This window comes from Carya illinoinensis, chromosome 9 (assembly GCF_018687715.1).
Source record: "Carya illinoinensis cultivar Pawnee chromosome 9, C.illinoinensisPawnee_v1, whole genome shotgun sequence".
Classification (NCBI taxonomy): Eukaryota; Viridiplantae; Streptophyta; class Magnoliopsida; order Fagales; family Juglandaceae; genus Carya; species Carya illinoinensis.
The window spans coordinates 29,907,440-29,932,847 of record NC_056760.1 but is presented as its reverse complement, the minus strand read 5'-3'; the positions used below and the strand labels follow the sequence as shown (position 1 = coordinate 29,932,847).

The 25,408-nt window shown below is 35.7% G+C and overlaps 1 pseudogene; it reads right to left on the bottom strand.

Moving 5' to 3' along the window:
* LOC122276992 overlaps positions 1–25,408 on the bottom strand; it is a 43,624-nt pseudogene that overhangs the window by 10,367 nt on the left and 7,849 nt on the right.

Here is a 25,408-nt window from a genome sequence, read left to right as displayed (position 1 = left end):
AAATTAAGAATTTAATCACTAACAATGAGAAGCATGAAGACAAGCTAACTTATAGTAAAATTATCAGTTTACCCTCTAAATGTGGAAAAATGACCATTTTATCCCTAACTTAAGGATTTCATATCCTAACTCCAAAAATTTCTAAAATTTACATTCCTCATGTAAATTTTGTCCTAAACTCAAATATCAACTCAGAAAAATTTAAAATAATTCACAACTATGGGAAACTCACTATGGCTGAAACATTCATAGGTCATTCCTCTTGATTTTTGTTGCAATTTCTTTCAACTTCAAAACCCGTACTTAAACCAAAATTTTGCAACAAAGATCTTCCTATCCTATGTTTAAAACCATACTTAAATCATCCATTTAGAAAAAGCTAATCATCAACACCAAACTTTTTGTAAAAAGGTCCAAACTTTTTAACAAATAGCAAACCCTTGAATCACAAATTTTGACACTAAATCAAAACATCTCCAAAAGTTCCAAAAATGAAATCTTACTTCTAACATATTCATAACATTATCTTAAGATCAACCATTCTTTCAATCATCAAACAAAAATCACCAAAAATCACAAAATAACACTTGAAGTTTTTGGTTTTACATATAGTCCAAAAACAAAAACTTTTTCTCAACTAACTTTGATGAATCTCTTGATCCATGGCTTAAAAAGATGAGATCTTCAAACTAAAACATCACATGGTTTAAAAATGTGTCCTAAAGAAGATACAACCACCAAATTAAAATCACATGGCTAAAAGTCAATAAAACATGGATCTAACCCAAAAACATCGAATCTCAGGCCTAACCGAAATCCTCTTGTATAGAAAAATCATATCTTTGAAAATAATACTAAATATCTTCAAACTAACATCCTAACATGAAAATAAGAGACTTAGAATCATCATATAAAAATATCAAAGCCTTTACAGTAAGATCAAACCATGAAATATTCAAACTTTCTCCAAATAAAAACTATTTTTTCCACTTCCAATTTTCAAGTTTCTAGATCTAAGAAAATCTATCATCAAAAGCTTTAGTCATGCAACAAAATCTTAATGAACACTCATAAACACATGCTAGCAACACTCCATAAAATTTTCGGACCAACATATGTCCATTAGCTTGGCCAAAAATGCTTAAAATGGGTCTAAAATCTCCATGCAGAAAGACCCAGAAATTTACCCGAGATAGCTCTTTTGGGTTTCTCTCTAAGAATGGAGTGAAGAAGTGATGAAAGGGAAATAAATGTGTCTTGCACAACTTTAGATTTCTAAAGGGGGGAGATATGGGCTTCAATGAGGAGTTGGCTATGTCATATAAAGTGGAGAACAGTGAGGGGCAAAGGACTGCGTGAAGAAGCTGTGAGGTATGGAGGTTGATGAGGTGGATTTTAACTTCACATCAATGCACTATTGGGTGTAGCCAAGGGCAATGGATGGTCTGCCATATGGGGGAGAGGAAGACCAACTTTAGGGTTTGGGGAAACCCTTTAGGGTTTGGTTTCAACTAAGCTTTTGAGGTTTCAATTGGATTCCAACCATTTAGAGTTTCACTAGGGTTGAAACCCTCTTTGATCTGGCTTAATTTGGTTGATCAGATGAAAGATAGGGTTTTGCTTAGGTGGCATGATCTCACACATTGATTTCCTTCACAAATCCATCTAATGATTCCTCTTTGTGCCAAGTGTCTAATACTATTCACCAAGTGTGGCTAGGATCTTACTAAGTGTTCAAATAAAACTTCTCTAACCTAATTTGGACATTCCACAGTGTGATTTTAAAAACACTACATTAGGTGTTACTATTGAGGTTTATTCACTCTGGGAAGGTGAAAAATAAACTTTTACTGTAAAATCCTAAATATTCATACAAATCTAACTGTGCAACTTGTTTATCAAAATTCAACTTTGAAATGCCTCAAAAAAAGCAAAAGTTGTTTTCAAACAGGCATATTGTCTGAAAATTGAAAATGAGATTATTGAATCATAAAATCCTAAATAACCGAGTCAATTGAAGCAGACCATAATGTATTTTGACACTTCTAACTACGTCAAATAAATAAAATCACACTTCTATCACCGTAGTGAGTGATAACGTTGACTATGCTGATAGACTAAAACCTATGCAATTAGTCGATTCGTGAAAACTTACAGGGTTCTCACAAGGTTCCTAAAGTCTATAGAAATTTCACCATTGAATTTCTAGTGGGCTGTTACAAAAAATAACAAAATTACATTGGAGTTTTTGGTTTTACACTCAGTTCAAAAACAGAAACTTTTTTCTCAACTAGCTTTGATCAATCTCTTGATCCGTGGCTTAAAAAGATGAGATCTTCAAAATAAAACATCACATGGTTTAAAAATATGTCCTAAAGAAGATCCAACCATCAAACATAAAATCACATGGTAGCCTCATTTGAAAAGGTCAGATAATTTGGTGAATATTCATTATGAGTTGAATTTTATCTCCTCTTGTTCTTTATTGAACTTTTGAATTTATCAAAGGTAAATCACAACCTTTGTGGCGTTCCTCTTTTGTAATTTAGATTCTTGAGACAAGTTCTTCAACGGATCTAGATTTTGATATAATCTAGGTTCATAGAACGAGTTCTCAACGAGTGTAGTTTCTTTCATCCTTTGACTTGAATTTGGCTTTCTTGGGTGAGTTTTCAAATTGATTGTAGGTTCAAGGGATTCCAATTCCGTAGGTTCACATCGTTCAGTATTTAGAGCAAGGTTTCCAATTTGGTCTGATTCTATCTTTTAATTCTTGCATCTTTAAACTTAATTTTAGGGCTTCATTATTCTAGGGTTACAAAAAAAAAGTGCAGAAATTCATTTTTCCTAGAGCTGCCAAATTACTCTATCATTTGGGATTTGTGTTCATTGTCAAAGGGTGGCTAAATTCCTTGTTTGAGGGCTGCCAAAATTTACACTATCTAGGATTTGAAATTTCTAGGGTTTCTTACATCTCTAAGTTTGTCAATTGCTTGTAGTGCCATTTCATTGATTTTCTTCTATTCCTATCAATTTCGTGTGTTTGAATTCAATTCGTTGATTTTCACAATTGAATCAATTTTTTGTGATTGAATTAGTGGAAAAAAAAAAGGAAGAGAAAAAGAAAAGAAAAGAAAAAGAAAAATTCAAAAAAAGAAATTTGAAAAAATAAAATAAAATTGATTGAGCCTTATCATCAAAGGGGGTTTAATATATCATTATAGTTGGTATCTTGTTTTACAATTACTCTTTCCACTGTTTCAATTCCTTCAGTCTTGTGTCATTTTTTTCCTTTCGTGTTTCTCTGTTCTTGTAATTTATTGGACCTAATTACTAATTGGAATAAAACAAGGTTGTATTGTCTTGATTGAGTTCAATTAGTTCTTAAAGAACTTGAGTGGGAAAACTCTTGAGGTAAAAGGCAAGAGAGTGAGAGATCATTATCGGGAAAAAGCCAATTAAGAGTGATACAGAAGTGGAGTGTCATTATTCAAGCGTAAACACGTAAGGGAGTGTGTGAGGTTTTTACCACTAACATTTTTTTCTGCAGCGCATTATGATGTCTCACACATCACCGAAGGCGATGGCAGACAATTCAGACTTTGTGTTGCAGTCCATGCAACAAAAGTTTGCAAAGTTGAACTTGGCATTGGGGGAAGTGAGGGATAGGATGGATCAACGAGGTGCAATAATTAGAAATCTGCAAGGTGGAAGAGATAGGAGGAGACGTGAGCCTAGTAGTATTGAGAATGGGTATGAGTATGAAGAGTATGGTGAGTCTCTTGTTGCCAGACGTGCTCTCAATATACAAATTAAAATAGATAATTTGGAGCAATAGAGAAGGAATATTTTTCATACTAGATGCCACATCAACAACAAGGTATGTAGTATGATCATTGATGAAGGGAGTTGTATTAATTTGGTTAGCACTACTTTAATTGAGAAATTGAATTTACCTACCTTGAAACACCCTAGACCATACAAGTTGCAGTGGTTGAGTGGCAGTATGATAGAAAAGTGATCCATGATGGGTTAAGGAACATGTACAGTTTTGAAAAGGATGGAAAAACAATCAAACTTGCTCCTTTAACTCCAACATAGGTCGATGACGATCAACTGATGCTGAAACATGAAAGTGAGACAAAAATAAAGGGTGAAAGTGAGGTTGATCAAAAAAGAAAGAGAGAAAATGAGTTTGATAAAAATAAAAAGGAGAAAGTAAAAGTGAGATTGAGTAAAAAAGAAAGAGTGTGAGTGAAATTGAGGAAAGAAATAGTGAGACCCATTGGGAGGGGGAGAGAGAGAGAGAAATGAGAGAGAGAAAAAATATGTGCGTGAGGCTGAACCCTTAGAAAAAAGAGTGAGTTGAGAAACAATTGTGAGGCCGAGAGTTCAAAAAAAGATGTTGAAAAAGAGAGTGAAAAAAAAGAGTGAAAAGAAAAGCGAGAGTGAAAAAATTGAGAGACAAACAAAGAGAGAAGTGAGTTTTTATGCTAAGGTGAATTTTAATACTAATGAATTTAATGAATCTTTTTCTAGTGTTGTTATCTCTTTATTGCAGGAATATGAGGTCGTGTTGCCTAGCGATGTTCTTAGGGGATTGTCACCTATCAGAGACATAGAGCATTACATTGATTTTGTGACAAGTGTGACAATCCCTACCCAACATTTCTTTGAAGAACATGAGTCCTTGATATACTCGATGGGACAAGGTAAGTTGAATAGAATGCATGCCAAGTGTGTTCAATTTATTGAGATCTTTCATCATGTAATCAAGTACACACATGGTAAGAAAAATTTTGTATTTGATGTTTTAGCAAGAAGGTATGTACTTGTCATCATTTTATATACAAAATTATTGAGACTTGAATATGATAAGAGTTTGAATGTTAATAATGATGGCTTGGCTAGTGTGTATGGAGTACGTGAGAAAACATCGTTTGGTAAGTTCTATAAACTAGATTGGAACTTGTTTAGAAATAATAGACTTTGTATGTCTACCAGTTTTATGCGTAAGTTTCTTGTGTGTGATAGATATGGATGTGGTTTGATGGGTCATTTTGTAGTAAAGAGGACTTTAAAAGTGTTGCATGACCATTGGTGGAGTATTATTTGCCATTCACTGAGTTTGCATATAATTGAAGTGGTCATTTTGGTGTAAGGCAGACTTTAGACGTGTTGCATGAACGTTTGTGGGAGTATCATTTGTTTTTCATTGACTTGTTGGATGAACGTTTGCGGGAGTATCGTTTGCCCTTGTTAGAGTTTGCATGTAATAGGACCATGCATACTACCATTTTTTATTCCATCTTGAAATTATATATGATTTTAATCCACTTACTCCTTTAGCATTGATGTTTTTGCTTGTTGATGACAAGAGTGGCTTGGATAGACCTTTTCACATTCTAGAGAAGATTAATGATAATTCATATCAAGTGGATCTTCTAGGTAAGTACCATATTTCTGCTACTTTCAATGTTTATGATCTTTTTTCCTTTGATCCAGGTGGAGATTCGAGGTTGAATCCTTTTAAGGAGAGGCGGAATGATGGGCCCTAAGGCAGACCAAGTCTTAAGATGAATTACAAGATCATGATCCAAGAAGATTAAGGAAGCAATGCAAGGATTGGTGTAATCCAATTGAGATGAAGCTAGCAAGAGCCCAACACTCAAGATGGGCTTAAAAGAAGGAGAACCAATTTTGATCCACTTGGTCCAAGCTTTGGAAGACATGACTTAGAGATAGGGCCTGTTGTTGTTAAAACTTTCAATTTGTTTAAAAGATTTTTATTATTAGTTTAGAATAAGTGGGCTTTAGGATGCTTAACCCACATATGTCTTATTTCTTAAGAACTAGGGCTTTTGGCAAGGCCTTGTATTTTGGCCAAGGGCTTATTTGGAAAGTTATTATATTATTTGAACTAGGGTTTTAGAAGTTACTGTAGCAACACTGTTCATGCTACAATACCCCTAGCACTATTCACTGAGGGTTTTTGGGGATTTATTTAAATCACTTGTAGCCTCATTTGAGAAGGTCAGACAATTTGGTGAATATTCATTGTGAGTTGAGTTTTATCTCCTCTTGTTCTTTATTAAACTTTTGAACTTATAAAAGGTAAATTACAACCTTTGTGGCATTCCTCCTTTGTAATTTGGGTTCTTGAGACAAGTATTTCAACAGGTCTAGATTTTGATATAATCTAGGCTCTTGAAACAAGTTCTCAACGAGTGTAGATTCTTTCATCCTTTGACTTGAATTTGGCTTTCTTGGGTGAGTTTTCAAATTGATTGTGAGTTCAAGGGATTCCAATTCCGTAGGTTCATATCAAAATATCTTCACATGAAAATAAGAGACTTATGATCATCATATAAAAATATCAAAGCCTTTAAAGTAAGATCAAACCACAAAATATTCAAACTTCCTCAAAATAAAAACTATTTTTCAACTTCCAGTTTTCAAATTTCTAGATCTAAGAAAATCTATCATCAAAAACTTTATTCATGTAACAAAACCTCAATGACTCATAAACACACGCTAATAACACTCCATAAAATTTTCATACCAAGATATATCCATTAGCTTGATCAAAAATTCCAAAACATAACATACTCTCCAGTTTCACGTCTAGAATGACCTTTCCATAGTTAAAAATACTTTTGACCAATCAAATGACCATGAAATAAGACGAATAAGATACCCATAGAGACTACACTCAAACATGAACAACTTTTACGAATGAGTAATGATGCGAAAATACATACAAAAGGTCAAAAGTCTTCATGTAAAAAGACCCAAAAATCTACCTAAGAGAGCTCCTTTTCATGGTACAATCAATTTTTCCAGGTTTAAAAGGTTGGATAATGGTATCATAACAAGAATTTGGTGAATTAATAGCATGTGGAAGTGATTTAATCAAGTGATTAAACAAAATGCTAGAAATTGGATCAAAAAGGGTTTGAAGGCCAACTTTAGGGTTTGGAGAAACCGTTTAGGGTTTCGGTTTCAACCAAACTTTTGGAGTTTCAATTAGATTCCAACCATTTAGGATTTTACTAGGGTTGAAACCTTCTTTGATCTGGCTCAATTTAGTTGATCAAATGAAAGAATAGGGTTTTCTTAGGTGGCATGATCTCACACCTTGATTCCTTCACAATCCATCTCATGCGTCCTCTCTGTGCCAAGTATCGACAACTATTCACCAAGTGTGGATAAGATCTTTCCAAGTATCCAAATAAAACTTCCCTAAGCAATTTAGACATTCCACACCGTGATTTTAAAAACACTGCGTTAGGTGTTACTATTGAGGTTACTATTCACTCTGGGATGATGAAAAAAAAACTTTGCTTTCAAACATCCTAAATATTCATACAAACTTAAGGTGCAATTTTTTTACTAAAATTCTACCTTGAAGTGCCTCAAAAAAAGTAAACTACATTTTCAAACAAGCGTATCATTCAAAAATTGAAAATGAGATTATTGCGTAATAAAATTTTAAATAATCAACTGAGTCTAATGGCACAGACCATAACATATTCTGACACTTCTAACTACCTCAAATAAATAAAATCACACTTCTGACACCATAGTGAGTGATAACACTGATTATGGTGACAGACCAAAACATATGCAATTAGCCGATTCACTAAAACTTACGAGGTTTTCACGAGATTCCTAAAATCTATAGAAATTCTACTATCGAATTTCTAGTGTGCTATTACAAGCATACTAAACATTTTGCAATGAATTCCACTACATCCTTCTTGATTCCTTCCCACAAGAATTGACCTTTCAGATCCCCATACATCTTTGTACTTTCGGGATAAGTAGTGTAAGGGGTACAATGTGCTTCCCTCAAGATCTTTTCTTTCAATTTTGGGACATCAGGAACTACCTTTCTACCTTTGTAACATAGTATTCCCTTCTTTTCAATTGTAAAACGGGGCAATCCTTCAGATCTTAAAATCCTCTGCTGAAGCTTTTCTAACTTTTCATCCTTGTTTTATCCTTCTATGATTTCCTCTTCTGTTAATGGTATGATTTCTTGCACCATTGTCAACACAACATCGATTGGCGACTCCCTAATCAACAAATTCCTCATTCCCACCAATATCACTGATGTGCCAGCCTAAGTCTTATGACTAAGGGCATCTATCGCTACATTAGCCTTTACAAGGTGATACTTCATCTCGCACTGGAAATCACTTATTGTCTCGATCCACCTTCTCTGTCTCATATTCAAGTTCTTATGACTAAATATGTGACACCCCCAAATCCCCACACATGGACACGGAAAAATCGAGACGTCCGGATGGTAACAACATGGGTCACCACCCTAACTACGAGTGCCAAGTGTGTGTATAAGCAATAGATGTGCACGAAAAAACACGCAGCGGATAGCAAAGTCATATAACTAAGTACCAGAATTTCTCTTAGTTTAATACAAAGCTATTCAAAATATACATAATAAAATATTACAAATTACAAATATAGTTTTAAAACCAACTACAAAGCATAACTCTACTCAGAACTCCGACGGAGCCGCATCCTCGAGCTCAGCCTCCTCCTCCTCCTCGAACATTGTACCAAAATCTACGGTACCAAAAATGGTGCCGCAGGTAAGTTAGACCCACACACCACTAGATAAAAACATATTGAAACTCAAACAACATGCATGAAAGAATGCAATGCGCATAACCCGTAAAACCATATTTTTCCACGCACGCCAAAAATCCATTTGGCCCAAAAACATAACCTTTAAAACCAGTCCTTGCCATTATCCCAGATAATGGCCCAAATCAAAACCACCATTTTCCCAAAAAATGGATCACATAGCCTCAAACCAAACCTCACCATTTTCCTAGAAAATGGCTCGTAACCAAAACCATTAAAACCAATCCAATTATGCATGCACCATGATCTCCCCTAGGGATCATCCACATACTCTGGCTCTGTGCCACACCGCAGGTAACGTCTACGCGTGTGACACCTAAATGAGTGATGCCCAGTACTCGCACCCAGCGCATCCCTGGCCAGGCCATCCTCTAGTCCTCACCACTCTACGGACTACGGAGTCGACACGACAGCGTTACCGTATCGTGCGATCCGGTCGTCGCCCTGCGACTACCCAGGGGATGTCACTCAGTATTATCCACTCCCAAGTGACCAGAGGAGATCCACCGAGATAATAACCCATACCAGCTTCGGCTCGTGAGACACATGCACCCGAAAATCCATTTACGCCAATAAAACAAGATTTTTCTCAATTAAATAAAATGCACATGTATGCTTCATGTAATGTACGCCTCAAGGCACAAAACAACCAACCAATCACAAATCAACAAATCAAGCAACTCCGTCCACAATCCATCCGACCCCCGAACTCCTCGGACTCAGTCCGGAATCAATCAACCAACAGATAATTTATTGTAAGAGAAAAATATATTTAAATCTAAAAGTAGAGTTTGTAAAATACTTACAGCGATATACGGTATGTTTTGAAAGCTCGTGGCGTTGCAAACGGCGGAGGAAATGCAACATAACAGTGTATTTTACACTGTGGCCGTGAGTAATAAATTACCCACTTTCGAACGGGGACAAACCAAGACATGAAATTGATAGGGAATGACCTTGAGATGTTTATGAAGATAAAGGAAGTGAGCTTTGGCCGTGGGTGGCGGTGAAAATGGCGGTGAAAGGCCAAAAATGGGATGATCGGAGTTGAGCTCGTGGGAGCCGCTCCGGCAACGGATCGAGGCCGGAAATGGGAGGGTTAGGTTGGCAAGAGGTAGGGGAAGAAGTTGTGAAGAGGTGTTGGCTGGAGGTGGAATGACGGCGCCAAAAAAGCTCAAAAACTCTGTGGCTTGGAGGAGCTCGGGGCGGCTAACCGTGGCTCAGATGGAGGTGAAACTTGGTGGGGATGTTCACCGGTGGGAGGGGAAGAAAACTGGGTGGGTGGTGTCGGCCATGTCGCTAGTGAGCGGCGGTTCTGGGTTGAGAAAGCAACTGGCGACAGAGAGAAAAGGGAGAGCTGGTGCCGTGACTTCCATCTGTGCGTGGCGGCTAATGGCTGGACGAATGGCCCTGAAAATTGGTGGGGGTGATCACCGGCCGGAGGGGGTTCAAATGGTGGGGGTGGTGTTGACCAAGCCGGTTGGCGGCAGTAGGTCTGGGGGGTCAAAGGGTCAGTGACGGGAAGGAGAAAGAGAGAATCGGCGTATGCGGGAAGAAGAAAGGAAAAGAAGAAGAAGAAAAGAAAGAAGAAGGAAAAAGGAAAGAAAAAGAAAAGAAAAAAGAAAAAGGAAAAAAGGGAAAAAGAAAAGATGAAGGAAAAGAACTGAGGTCCAGTCCTCACTCCGGAAACCAAAAACTGATCTGCCGAAAACGATTTTAAAAACATAAAACAACTAAAATAAATTAAACACCACATCAAATAAAATAAAAACCTATTTAAAATAAAATAATTTAAAATAAAAGAACTACTATAATAATTAAATTAAAAACAACTCTTTCAGTGAAAATACACGTAAAAACGGGTCATCACAAAATAGATACTTCAGACTCTTGTGATCAGTATATATCTCACACTTCTCTCCAAACAAGTAATGTCTCCAAATTTTCAATGCAAACACTACAGTAGCCAATTCCAAGTTGTGCGTAGGGTAATTCTACTCGTGATCCTTAAGTTGTCACGAAGCATAAAAGACTACTTGCTCTCCTTGCATCAAAACACATCCTAGTCCCATCTTAGAAGCATCACTGTATACTATATAAGGCTTGTGCAGTTCAGGCAAAGCCAAGACTGGTGTTGTAGTTAACCTCATTTTTAGCTCTTGGAAGCTCCTTTCATATTCCTCACTCCAAACAAACTTAGCATTCTTCTTAGTCAATGCCATTATTGGACTAGAGAGTTAACAAAAAACCTCCACACAGGCTAATGATGCATGAATGATAGTAAAAGCATGAATGCATAATCAAATTCATAAGTAATTAAAGTATAACTTGACATAAAGTATAGCATAACTTCACATATGACATAATCCCATCTGACGTAGCATAACTTCACATCTGACATAACATAACTGCACATCTGACATAGCATAACATAATAAAACTTGACATAAAGCATAACATAACTTCACATATGACATAGCATAACTAACATAACTTAAATTGAAACATGAACTAAACTTGACTTGCTTGACATGAACTTGATTTGAAACTTGACTTAACATGTAGTTGATGAGAAACTTGACTTAACATGAACTTGATCTGAAACTTATTCTTATCTCATAGGGTCACCATGATTGCTTGTTCTTATCTCATGGGGTTACCATGATTGTGTATTCTTTTCTCATGGGGTTACCATGATTGCTTACTCTTATCTCATGGGATCACCATGATTGCTTGCTCTTATGTCATGGGGTTACCATGATTGTGTATTATATCATGGGGTTACCATGATTGCTTATGCTTATCTCATGGGGTTACCATGATGGTGTATTCTTATCATAGGGTTACCATAATTGCTTATTCTTATCTCATGGGGTTACCATGATGTGTATTCACCATAAACTAAACAATAACTTAACTACACTAGGATATACAAGGGACAGAAACATTTCATAACTTGACATGGCATGCAACAGACAATATTTGTAACATAGTATACTTACAATACTGTACTTTATGTTACATGACTTACATGTAACAAATACCATACTTATGATGATATACTTGCACTGTATAGCAATACGTGACAGGATATCTTGTGTAACTGATGAATAATTTGTGACAGAATAAATTCTGTGTAACAAAAAAATATGTGATAACTTGGCGTGGCATGGCATATATGATAACACACATAGGTACATTGTAGTTCTTTTACTTAGTATACATACACAATAAACTACTAGTAAGCTAAAAGCTAACTTACAACCTCGATCTCTGCGTTTCTTATAAAAGCTCAAGCGCGATCACGAGAAATTGTAATTAGTGATTCTAAAAGTTAGAACCAAATCACTAATAATTTGAAATATAGAAAAATACTAACTTAAAGAGTAAAATTTCCATTTTACCCTCTACATGTAGAAAAATGATCGTTTTACCCCTAACTTAAGGATTTTGCATGCTAACTCCAAAAGCCACCAAAATTTACATGCCTCATGTAAATTTTATCCTAAACTCAAATATCAATTTAGAAAAATTTAAAACTAATCACAACTATTAAAACTCCATAGGGCCGAAATTCCCATATGCTATTTCCATTGATTTTTGTTTCTAACTTGTTTTAATTAACCTTTTGATCCATGACTTATAAAGATGTGATCTTCAAACCAAACCATCACATGATTTAAAAAGATGTCCTAAAATATATATAAGCTTCTAATTCAAGATCACATGGTTATAAATTAACCAAAACATAAATTTAGCCAAAAACATCCACACTTTGGCCTATCCAAATATCTCTTTGCATAAAATTTCATATCTTTGAAACTAACATCAAATATATTCAAAATAATATTATAACATGTATATAAGAGACTTAGGATCCTCCAATAAAATTATCAAATCCATTGGAATAGGTTTAAACCACCAAAGATTTAAACTTTCTCAAAATAGAAACTGTTTTTCCTCTTCCAGTTTCTAAGTTTCTAGATCTAAGAAAATATTTCATCAAAACCTTTAATCATGCAACAAATTTTCAACCAATAATCATATACACATGTTAAAAATACTCCAAAAAAATTTCGTACCAAGATCTATCCATTAGCTTGGTCAAAAACTCCAAAATATAACATATTCTTCAGTTTATCTCCTAGAATGACCTTTCTAGAGTATAAACAATATTTGACTGACAAAATGATCTTCAAATAGAACAAATAAGCTATCCACGTAAACTAGACTAAAAAAGCAAAAACTTTTATGAATGAAACTTTATGATAAAATACTTACAAAAACTTCAAAATGAGCATGCAAAAGAACACATAAAAGCTGTTCGAGAGAGTATTTGGTATTCTTTCAATGAAAAGTGTAAAAGAAGATGATTTCGTGGGGAGTGGGTTGGAGATATTTATGCACAATATATGGAAGAGGATACGGCTGAAGTGAGGGTTGAGTATTGGCCTTTCTTACCCAAAAATATCCACAAATATCAGCTCAAGATATTTTTATCCAATAATATCCACAAAAATCAGCTCAAGATATTTTTACCCAATAATATTCACAAAAATCAACTCAAGATATTTTCTGAAGGTGGAGTGTAGACTTGGAAAAGTGAGGTGGCTAAGGTCTTTCTATGTGTCCAATTAAAACTTTTCTAACTTAATTCGGACATTCCACACTATGATTTTGAAACTAAAGTGAAAATCGTTTATAAAAAAATCAGCCCCAAAGTGACCCTAAACATAAAATCATAGTTTCGAATATGTGATGCCCCCAAATCCCCATGCACGGACACGGGGAAATAGAGATGTCTGGATGATGACATCATGGGTCACCACCCTATCGACGAGTGCCAAGTGTGTGTATAATCAACAAATGCGTACGAGAAACACGCAGCGAAAAGCAAAACCATAAACTAAGTACCAGAATTTTTCTTGTTTAATACAAAGCTGTTCAAAATATACATAATAAAATATTACAAATCACAAATATTGATTTAAAAACTAACTATAAAGCATAGACTTTAACTTCAGCACCTCGGCGGAGTCGCATCCTCGAGCTCAGCCTCCTTCTCTTCCTCTAACTCTGCACCAAAATCTACGGTACCAAAAATGGTGCCGCAAGTAAATAAAATCTAAACACCACTAGATAAAAACATATAAAACTCAAACAATATGCATGAAAGGATGCCAATTCTCAAAACCCATGAAATCATATTTTTCCACACACGCCAAAAATCTCATTTGGCCCAAGAACATAACCTTTCCAAATATCCAGCCAAAAATCACATTTGGTCCATATCCAACTCAAACCATTAACCAATTAATCCATATGCACCAATATCAAACACCAACGTAAGAATTTTAGTAATTAAAAATCAAATACATAAATTAAAAATATCATCTAATGTACAAGTTCATCCCTAGCCCTACTCTAGAATTTAAAATATCATCTAATGTATAGGTTCATCCCTAGCCCTACTCTAGAATTTAGTTACCCATAAATATAATGGACAACAAAAATCTCTAGAGAAAACTGAAGCGAACGGTGGCCATAGAAATGATTTTCTCCTCTCTTCAAATCTGCCTCTTGTACCTCACCTCCCCTCCTCTTTCATGCTAATGATATGCTTATATAGAGTAGCAAAGAAACCCTAATGTCTTCATAATTTCCGCATAAAAAAAATCGCCTAAATTTTAGGACTCATCTTGGTAGCCACGTACATGCTTCAAGAGTTCGAATTTGAAAATCCTTATTAGAGATAAATTTATAGCCCTTTAAGATAAATTTCTAATGCATCAAGAATAGCATCAATCCGATATGTGAGTAAAACGTTACAATCAAAATACTAAAGTATGTCCAGACTGTCTCCTAGCAAATTTCGGATTTGGACTTCTTGCAGTTTCCTTTTGTGGTTTTTTTTCTTTTTTTTTTCTTGATCCAAATTGCTCTCAAACCCCATGAAGCTCTCAAACTCCTAAGAACTTAGGAGTAAATTAATCTAAAATTGAGTATCAATTGAGAGGTTTATACACAATTTAGTAAATCAACCAAGGGAATTAAATGTAACAAAGTTTGCTTTCTTTTAAGTTCATAGGAAAAGGGTTAGAATTCCAAGATTGACTACCAGGTGGCATTAAAAGTTTCAATCACAACAGCTAATCTAAGATAACCGCATGGTTTTCCTCTAGCTCAAAACCATTGTAATGGTGGCTTTTACGTTATTACACTTTGGAAGACACCTACTTTTGATGGGCCCCAAGGTGGACCGAGCATTAGAGATCCTTTGCAAATTTCAGATGGGGTAATTATAGGATCGGAAGCTAGGAAGAGAAATGAAGCAATGCAATGATTGGTGCAATCCACTTTGGATGTGTCTAGTAAGAGCCCAACATTCAAGTTGGGCTTAAAGAAAACTCAGTTTCATTCATGTAATACAACAAGCTATGGAAGACATGACTTGTGCCTATTGTTATTGAAGGCCTTGGACTTATTTATTTCATCAAAATGACTTATTTTATTGGTCATAGGAATTAATCTAGAATAATTGAGCTTGGGGGATGTTCAGCCCACACATAAGTCTTATTTCTTATAAACTAGGGTTTTTCGGAAGGTCTTGTATTTTGGCCAAGGGCTTATTTGAAAAGTTATTATTTTATTTGAAATAGGGTTTTAGAAGTTACTGTAGTGCGACAATGTTCATGCTATAGTACCTATAGCAGCATTCACTAGGGCTTTTGGGGATGGTTTATTTAAACCAATTGTAGCCTCATTTGAGAAGGTCAGACAACATTGAATTTTCATTGTGAGTTGAGTTTACTCCTCTTGTTCTTGACTGAACTTTTGAACTTATCAAAGGTAAATCATAACCTTTATGGCATTCCTCCTTTATAATTTGGGTTCTTGAGATGGGTTCTTCAATGGGTCTAGATTTTAATATAATCTAGGTTCTTGAAACGAGTTCTCAATGGGTCTAGATTCTCCATCCATTGGCTTGATTTTGGCTTTCATGTGTGAGTTTTCAAATTGATTGTGGGTTCAAGGGATTCCAATTCCGCTGGTTCACATCATTTAGCATTTAGAGCAAGGCTTTCAATCAGCTCTGATTCTATCTTTTAATTCTTGCATATTCAAATTTAATTCTAGAGTTTCATTGTTCTAGGGTTACAAAAAAAAAAGTGTAGAAATTCATTTTTCATAGGGCTGCCAAATTACTCTATCATTTGGGTTTCATGTTCATGATCATAGGTTGGCCAATATTTCATCTTATTAGGGCTGCCGTGTTCTTGATCATTTTAGGGTTTCATTTATTCCCTTCAAATTCCTATAAATTTATCTTGTGTGTTGAATTCAATTGTTTGATTTTCACAATTGAAACAATTGTTTGTGATTGAATTGGTGAGAAAATAAAAGAAAGGAAAAGAAAAATTAAAAAAAAAAAATAGTAGAGAAAAAAAAATTTGGATTGAGCCTTATCATCAAAGGGGATGAATACATATTATTATAGTTGGTATCTTGTCTTGTGATTACTCTTTCCCTCGTATCGTATCCTTAAGGCTCGTGTCATTTTATTCTTTCCGTGTTTGCTTTTGTTCTTGTTTCTTGGACCTAATTACTAGTTGGGATAAAACAAGGTTGTATTGTCTTGATTGAGTTCAATTAGTTCTTAAAGAACTTGAGTGGGAAAGCTCTTGAGGTAAAAGGCAAGAGAGTGTGAGATCATTATCGGGAAAAATCTAATTAAGAGTGAAACACGAGTGAAGTGTCATTATTTGAGCATAAACACGTAAGGGAGTGTGTGAGGTTTTACTACTAATATTCTATTTGTGCAGCACATTACGATGTCTCATAATAGTAACTCAACACTGAAGGGGGTGGCAGACAATTCATTCTTTGTGTTGCAGGCCATGCAACAAAAGTTTGAAAGGTTAAATTTGGTGTTGGAGGAAGTGAGGGATAGGATGGATCAACGAGATGCAGTGATTAGAAATCTACAATGTGGGAGAGATAGGAGGAAATGTGAGGTTAGTATTGAGAATATGTATGATAAGAATGAAGAGTATGGTGAGTCTCTAGTTGTCAGGCATGCTCTCAATACACAATTTAAAGTAGATGATATGGAGTTGCAAAGAGAGAATATTTTTCATACTAGATGCCACCTCAACAACAAGGTATGTAGTATGATTATTGATGGGAAGAGTTGTATTAATTTGGCTAGCACTACTTTAATTGAGAAATTGAATAAAGAGTGAAAGCGAGGTGGATCAAAAAAGAAAAAGAGAAAGTAAGATTGATCAAAATGGTGAAAGTAAAAGTGAGGTTGAACAAAAAAGAAAGAGTGGGAGTGAGATTAAGGAAGAAAGAAATAGTGAAACCTCAGGAAAAAGAGAGAATGGGTTGAAAAACAATTGTGAGGCCGAAAGTTCAAAAAAAGATATTGAAAAAGAGAGTGAAAAGGAAAAAGAGAGTGAAAAGAAAAAGGGAAAGTGAAAAGAAAAGCAAGAGTGAAGAAAGTGAGAGAAAAACAAAGAGAGAAGTGAGTTTTATGCTAAGGTGAATTTTTAATACTAACAAATTTAATGAATCTTTGCCTAGTATTGTTATCTCTTTGTTGCAGGGATATAAGGTCGTGATTCCTAGCAGTGTGTTTAGTGGATTACCACCTATAAGAGAGATAGAGCATTACATTGATTTTGTGCCAGTGTGACAATCCCTACCCTACCTTTCTTTAAAAAACATAAGTCCTTGATCCACTTGAAGGGACAAGGTAAGTTGACTGGGATGCATGACAAGTGGGACGAATGTATTGAGACTTTTCCTCATTTAATCAAGTACACACATGGTAAGGAAAATTTTCTGGTTAATGCATTAGGAAGAAGGTATGTTCTTATCTTCATTTTAGATGCAAAGTCATTGAGATTTGAATATGATAAGAAATTGCATGCTAATGATGATGACCTTGCTAGTGCGTGTGGAGTATATGAGAATGCATCATTTGGTAATTACTATAAACTAGATTGGTACTTGTTTAGAAAGAATAGACTTTGTGTGCCTAATAGCATGAGTTGATTGTGCTTGAAGCACATGGAAGTAGTTTGATGGATCATTTTAGTGTAAGGCGAACTTTAGACGTGTCACCTGAGCATTTGTGAGATTATCATTTACCATTCATTGAACTGTTGTATGAACATTTCTTTTGGCCTAAGATGAAAAGAGACATTAATCTCATTTGTGGCAAGCACATTACATGTAGAAGGGCCAAACCTAAGATTTTGCCACATGGGTTGTATACACCCTTACCCGTTCCTCATGTGTCATGGGTAGACATATCTATAGACTTTGTTTGGGGGCTACCTAGGAAAAAAAATGGTAGAGATTCTATTTTTGTGGTTGTGGATATAATTAGCAAAATGAGATATTTCATTCCATATCATAAAACTGATGATGCCACAAACATAGCTGACTTGTTCTTCAGGGAGATAGTGCGACCTCATGGTGTGCCTAGGAGTATTGTTTCTGATAGGGATGTTAAATTCCTTAGCTACTTTTGGAAGGCTTTGTGGGAGAAATTGGCTACTAAGCTTTAATTTTCTATTACTTGTCATCCACAGACTAACAGTCAGACTGAAGTAGTTAATAAAACTTTAACTCAGCTCTTACGCACTGTTTTTCATAAGAATTTAAAGACATGGGAGTATTGTTTGCCATTTATAGAGTTTGCATATAATAGGACTATGCATACTACTACTTCATGTTGTCATTTTGAAGTTGTTTATGGTTTTAATCCATTTACTTCTTTAGATTTGATGCATTTGCTTATTGATGATAGGAGTAACTTGGATAGACTTTTCCAAATTAATGATAATTCATATCAAGTGGATCTTCTTGGTAAGTATCATGTTTCTATTATTTTCAATGTTACTAAGCTTTTTCACTTTGATTCAGGTGGAGATTCGAGGTGGAATCCTTTTGAAGAACCTTTGCAAATTTCAGATGGGGCAATCATAGGATCAAAAGCTAGGAAGAGCAATGAAGCAATGCAAAGATTGGTGCAATCCACTTCGGATGTGTCTAGCAAGAGCCCAACATTCAAGATGGGCTTAAAGAAAACCTAGTTTCATTCATGTGATACAACAAGCTATGGAAGACATGACTTGGGCCTATTGTTATTGAAGGCCTTGGACTTATTTATTTCATTAAAAGAGCTTATTTTATTAGTCATACGAATTAATCTAGAATAATTGGGTTTGTAGGATGTCTAGCCCACACATATGTCTGATTTCTTATGAACTAAGATTTTTGGGAAGGCTTTGTATTTTGGCCAAAGGCTTATTTGGAAAGTTATTATTTTATTTTAGCTAGGGTTTTAGAAGTTACCGTAGCACGACACTGTTCACGCTATAGTACCTGTAACAGTATTCACTAGGGTTTTTGGGGATGGTTTATTTAAACCAATTGTAGCCTCATTTGAGAAGGTCAAACAATATTGAATTTTCATTGTGAGTTGAGTTTACTCCTCCTGTTCTTGACTGAATTTTTGAACTTAATAAAGGTAAATCACAACCTTTATGGCGTTCCTCCTTTGTAATTCGGGTTCTTGAGACAGGTTCTTCAAAGGGTCTAGATTTTAGTATAATCTAGATTCTTAAAACGAGTTCTCAACGGGTCTAGATTCTCCATCCATTGGCTTGATTTTGGCTTTCTTCGGTGAATTTTCAAATCATCCTGGCAATAAGGGACTCACCTCTTACAGGGTATTATACTCCATCTCCTCACTATCATCCTCACTTGCAGTCATCAACTCCCCATTATCACGCATAGTCATCACACGTTTGTTTGGACATTGAGAAGCAATCTGCCCTAAATGCAAATACTTAAAGCATTTAATATCTCTATTTCTAGAAGGTTGGGATGCTACCTTGGGTTTGTTGCTAGTTCCTTCATCGTTTCCCTTAGGTGGTTTGGTCTGTGCCTTTGTTACAGCTTGATCATCTTTCTCCCACTTTGGTTTCCAAGGAGTGCTAGAAACCAAAGTGTACCTTGATGTCCCTTTCCTCTTTAATTGCCTCTCCACCTTTATAGCCATGTGCACCATGTCTTCTATTTCTACATAATGTTGCAACTCAACCACATTGGCTATCTCCCTATTTAAACCACACAAAAATCTAGCCATAGTGGCCTCCCTATCCTCCTCTGCATTCGCTCGTATCATAGCCACCTCCATCTCCTTATGGTAGTCCTCCCACTCCTAGACCCCTGTGTAAGATTTTGTAATTTCTAGTAGAGGTCCCTATAGTTGTGACTAGGTATAAATCTCTGCCTCATGAGAGCTTTCAACTCTCCCCATGTCTCGACAGGCCTCTCATAATTCCCCCTCCTATTGGTCACTAATTGATCCCACCAAATAATAGCATAATCAGTGAACTCAATTACTGCCAACTTCACTTTCTTCTCCTCTGAATAGTTATGACAATCAAAGATCAACTCTATCTTCTTCTCACACTCTAAATAAGCTTTAGGGTCAGTTATACCTTGGAAAGATGGTATTTTCATTTTGATTCTCATTTTGAAATCAAACAATTGAATTCAAACACACGAAATTGACAGGAATAGAAGAGAATCAATGAAACGGCACTCCAAACAATTGACAAACTTAGAGATGCAAGAAATCCTAGAAATTTCAAACCCTAGATGGTACAAATTTTGGGAGCCCTAAAACAAGGAATTTAGCCAACCTATGATAATGAACACGAAACTAAAATGATAGAGTAATTTGGTAGCCCTAGGAAAAATGAATTTCTGTACTTTTGTTTTTGTTTTTTTTTTTGTTTTTGCAACCCTAGAACAATGAAGCCCTAAAATTAAAGATGCAATAAATAAAAGATAGATTTAGACCTGATAGGAATCTGATCTCTGAATACCAAATGATGTGAACCAGCGGAATTGGAATCCCTTGAACCCACAATCAATTTGAAAACTCACCCAAGAAAGCCAAAATCAAGTCAATTGGATGGAAGAATCTAAACATGTTGATAACTCGTTTCAAGAACCTAGATTATATTAAAATCTAGACCCATTGAAGAACTCGTCTTAAGAACCCGGATTATAAGGAGGAACACAACACCACAAGGGTTGTGATTTACCTTTGATAAGTTCAAACGTTTAATTAAGAACAAGTGGAGTAAACTCAATTCGCAATGAAAATTCAATATTGTTTGACATTCTCAAATGAGGCTACAAGTGGTTTAAATAAACCATCCCCAAAACTTCTAGTGAATAGTGTCACAGATACTGTAGCATAAATAGTGTCGCACTACAGTAACTTCTAAAACCCTAGTTCAAATAAAATAATAACTTTCCAAATAAACCCTTGGCCAAAATACAAGGCCTTTCAAAATATCCTAGTTCATAAGAAATAAGACATATGTGTGGGCTAGACATTCCCCAAGCCCAATTATTCTAGATTAATTCCTATGACTAATAAAATAACCTCTTTTAATGAAATAAAATAAGTCCAAGGCCCTTCAATAACAATAGGCCCAAGTCATGTCTTTCATAGCTTGTTGTATCACATGAATGAAACTGGGTTTTCTTTAAGCTCATCTTAAATGTTGGACTCTTACTAGACAAGTCCCAAGTGGATTGCATCAATCTTTGCATTGTTTCCTTGCTCTTCCTAGCTCTCGATCCTGTGATTGCCGCATCTGAAATTTGCAAATGATCTCTAAGGCTCGGTCCACCTTGAGGCCCATCAACTTTCTTATTTAGTAAGGGCACCGGTAATAGACAGACTTTTCCAATACACAAATGTAAATCATATATGAAATTATTATTTTTTTAAAATTTCTGTTTCTTTTTTTTTTTTTCATATTTGCTCTCTAGCTTGTCCCTTTTCTCATTTAATTCACTTTAGATTTCTTTCTAAGCCATTAGGATATAGTTCATTAGAGTCCCAAACCACTAAAGTGTAAGTCAACAAATAATGACCCAATGTAGTCTTTCTAGGCATGCCGGGTTTGTGTTGTGTGTATTTTAGCAAACAAATTTAACATCTTTCCCTTGGTTTAACAACTAAATGAAATGGATAAGTCCCCCCTTTTGATCTAAATTCTAATTTCACTACATCGAACATGTTTCATGACCTCAACAAATCATTTTTTAGCATGTGAAAATTAGAAACAGGAAATTTTAGGCCAACATATGAGCAAGGTGTGCAAAACAGAAAAATAATTTCTCCCCTCCCCCCAACTAAATTGTAGCATTGTCCTCAATGTGTGCATGAAGACTAAAGAAAAGATGTTACCTGGGTAGCAGAACTTAACATTGGGAAGATGTAAAACAAGAAAAATGAGTATTGCTTGTAGTGCAATCTGGTTGGATTATGAAGCCAATAGCATGTAAGAAAGAACTCAGTAAAAGAGAATGAGCAAAGAAAAGAAAGAAAGAAGAAGAAAACAACAAGAAAAAAAAACTAAATAAAAGTGTTGAAACTTGCAGTCTGCATAGTAACTTAGTTAGTTGACAATTGGTTCATGTAATGGGATGGATGAAATTTCTGGTGCATAAATTCCTAAGAATGGTTTTAATCTCTAGCCATTCACCTTGAAAGTATTACCATTTTGAGGGTTTGTTATTTCTATGGTACCATGAGGAGAAACTGATTTTACTAAATAGGGCCCACTCCACCAAGATCTTAGTTTTCCAGGGAACAGACTTTTTCTAAGGATGCTTCTATCATGTAAGACCTTCATGTGTTCCTTGGCTAGCTTAGAATTCTCATATGCATCCCTCCAAGCTCCTCTAACTCAGACAATTGTAGCCTTCTCAAAGAACCAAAAGTTTCCATATCAAAGTTAAATTTCTTCACTGCTCAGTAAGCTTTGTGCTCAAGTTCCACAGGGAGGTGGCAAGCATCTTTAAACAAATGAGGCCAATATAAACCAAATTGTAAGATTTTAGCCACTGTTTTCTTACAGGCCCCATTTTGACAAGCAGATAGGACAGAAAATATCTCATTATCAGGGACACACTTACGGATTATTTGGTTAGAATAGTATTTGAACATTTAATGGTCGTCATAAAAAAACAGTACTTTACCTCCACTTTGAACCTTTTTAGATCCTGAGGAGTCCACTGTGGAGGCGTTTTCACTGTTATCAAGAAATTAGCAATGTCAGCATACCACATGTATTCTCAATTAACAATGTTAGCATACCAAAAATTGGCAAAGAACAATTAGGTTTAGTGACAGTTAATCTAGATAGGTGGTCAGCCACCACTTTCTCCATTCCCTTGGTGTCTTTAAATCCTGATATTAGATTCCTGCAAGAGCAGTGCCCACCTAATCAGCCTTGGCTTAGCATCTTTTTTAGTAAACAAATATTTCAAAGTTGCATGGTCTATAAAGACAACTACAGGTGACCCTATAATATAAGTTCTAAATTTCTCTAGAGCAAATACAATGGCCAGTAGTTCTTTTTTCTTATGGAGTAGATCTTTTGAGCCCCAGTTAATGTCTTACTGGAATAGTAAATTGCATAGGGTAGTTTATCCCTACCCTGGCCTAAGATAGCTCCTATGGCAAAGTCATTGGCATCACACATGATTTCAAAGGGGAGGGACCAATCTAGGGGTTACATGATAGGGGTTGTAGTGAGTATGTGTTTAAGCTGGTCAAATGCTTTTTGATGTTCTGTTGTCCACTCAAACTCAATGTCATGCATAAGCAATTTACACATGGGTTTAGAAATGGAGCTAAACCCTTGTATAGATCTTCTATAAAATCCAGCATGTCCTAAAAATGACCTAATGTCCTTCATAGTTCTAGGTGTGGGCAGCTTAGAAATTAGGTCTATTTTTTATTTATCCACTTTAATACCCTTTGAGGAAACTATGTGTCCTAATACTATACCCTGCTTGAGCCATAAAATGGCACTTTTCCCAGTTGAGCAGCAAGTTTTTCTCCTCACACCTGGCCAAAACATCTTGCAGATTAGTCAAACATTTCTCAAAAGTGTCCCCCAAAAATAGAGAAATCATCCATGAAGACTTCTAAACCATTTTCTATTAAATCATTGAATATACTGAGCATGCACCTTTGAAAAGTTGCTAGGGCATTACACAACCCAAAAGGCATTCTTCTAAATGCAAAGGTTCCAAATGGGTATGTGAAAGTAGTTTTTTCTTGGTCCTCAGGTGCTATTTCAATTTGATAATAGCCTGAGAACCCACCTAGAAAATAGTAAAATGCATGTCCAACTACCTTTTCCAAGACTTGGTCAATAAATGGCAAGGGAAAATGGTCTTTTTCAATGGAAGTATTAAGCTTCCTATAGTCAATACATATTCTCCAGCCTGTAGTTACCTTTGTGGGGACTAACTTATTTTCTTCATTTTTTATTACAACGAGCCTAGACTTTTTTGGAACCACTTGTATGGGGCTGACCCACCTGCTATCAGAGATATGGTAAATAAAGCCCACATCCAACAGTTTAAGGACCTCCTTTTTAACTACTTCTTTCATTGAAGGATTGAGCCTTCTTTTCATTTCTCTAGAAGGCCTGGAATCCTCCTCCAGGTAAATATTATGAGTGCAAATGAGGGGGTTTATGCCCTTAATGTCAGCCAAGGTCCAGCCTATGGCATTTTCATGTTTTATAAGGACCTTTAAGAGCTCTTCTTCTTGTCTATTAGTTAGACAAGAAGATATAACCATAGGTAAAGTGTTATTAGGTCCTAGAAAAGCATACTTGAGTTTTGTGGGTAGGGGCTTAAGGTCCAAAGCTTGGATCTGCTCCTTGTCTATCTTCTCTGTTAGTTGTGCTGGCCCTAGCTGCTCAACCTTGGGCATCCATGTTGTTGCTTGTCCTAAGTGAAACACAAGCAGTGATTGGTCAGCAGATTCTAGTATTTCAAAAACTTCTTCAAAATTTTCAGTAATTAGAGGGAAAGATTTTGCAAAGATGCCCCCCAACAAATTTACTTCTTGAGGCTCCTCCACTTCTTAAGGTTGTCTGCACATATTAAAAGTGTTAAGTTCCAAAGTCATGTTGCCAAAACCTAGTTTCAGAACCCCACTTCTACAATTTATTAAGGCATTAGAGGTAGCCAAAAATAGTCTTCCCAAAATTACAGGAGCTTGAAAAACTAAATTAACAGACAGCTTCATGTCAAGGGCAACAAAATCTACTGGATAATAGAATTTATCAACTTAAACCAGAACATCCTCTACCACTCCCCTTGGTACTTTAATTGACCTATTAGCTAATTGCAATTTATGGAGGTTGATTTGAATTCTCCCAATCCCAGTTTCTCATATATAGTGTAAGGCAACAAATTGACACTAGATCCTAAGTCTAGTAAGGCATGGCTAATTTTTGAATTCCCAATGATGCAAGCAATAGTAGGGGATCCAGGGTCTTCAAATTTAGGAGGTGTGTTGTGTTGAATTATGGCACTGACTTGCTAAATGAGATCCTTAAAAAACTTGGCATGAGTGGGAATTTGTTGAATGGCATCTAGTAAGGGTATATTGATCCTTACTTGTTTGAACACTTTTAAGATCTCAGCTTGATTTTTTTCTTTATGAGAAATTGTTAGCCTAGTAGAGTTGTTTCCTCAGTTTGAATAGGTATAGGGTTAGAAACCTTACCACTTGTGCTCTCAGGAGTAGGGTTTTCAAAAGTTTTACCACTCCTCAAGGTGGTGATAGCTTTTACTTGCTTCAAGTTAGAGATTTTGGTCAAGG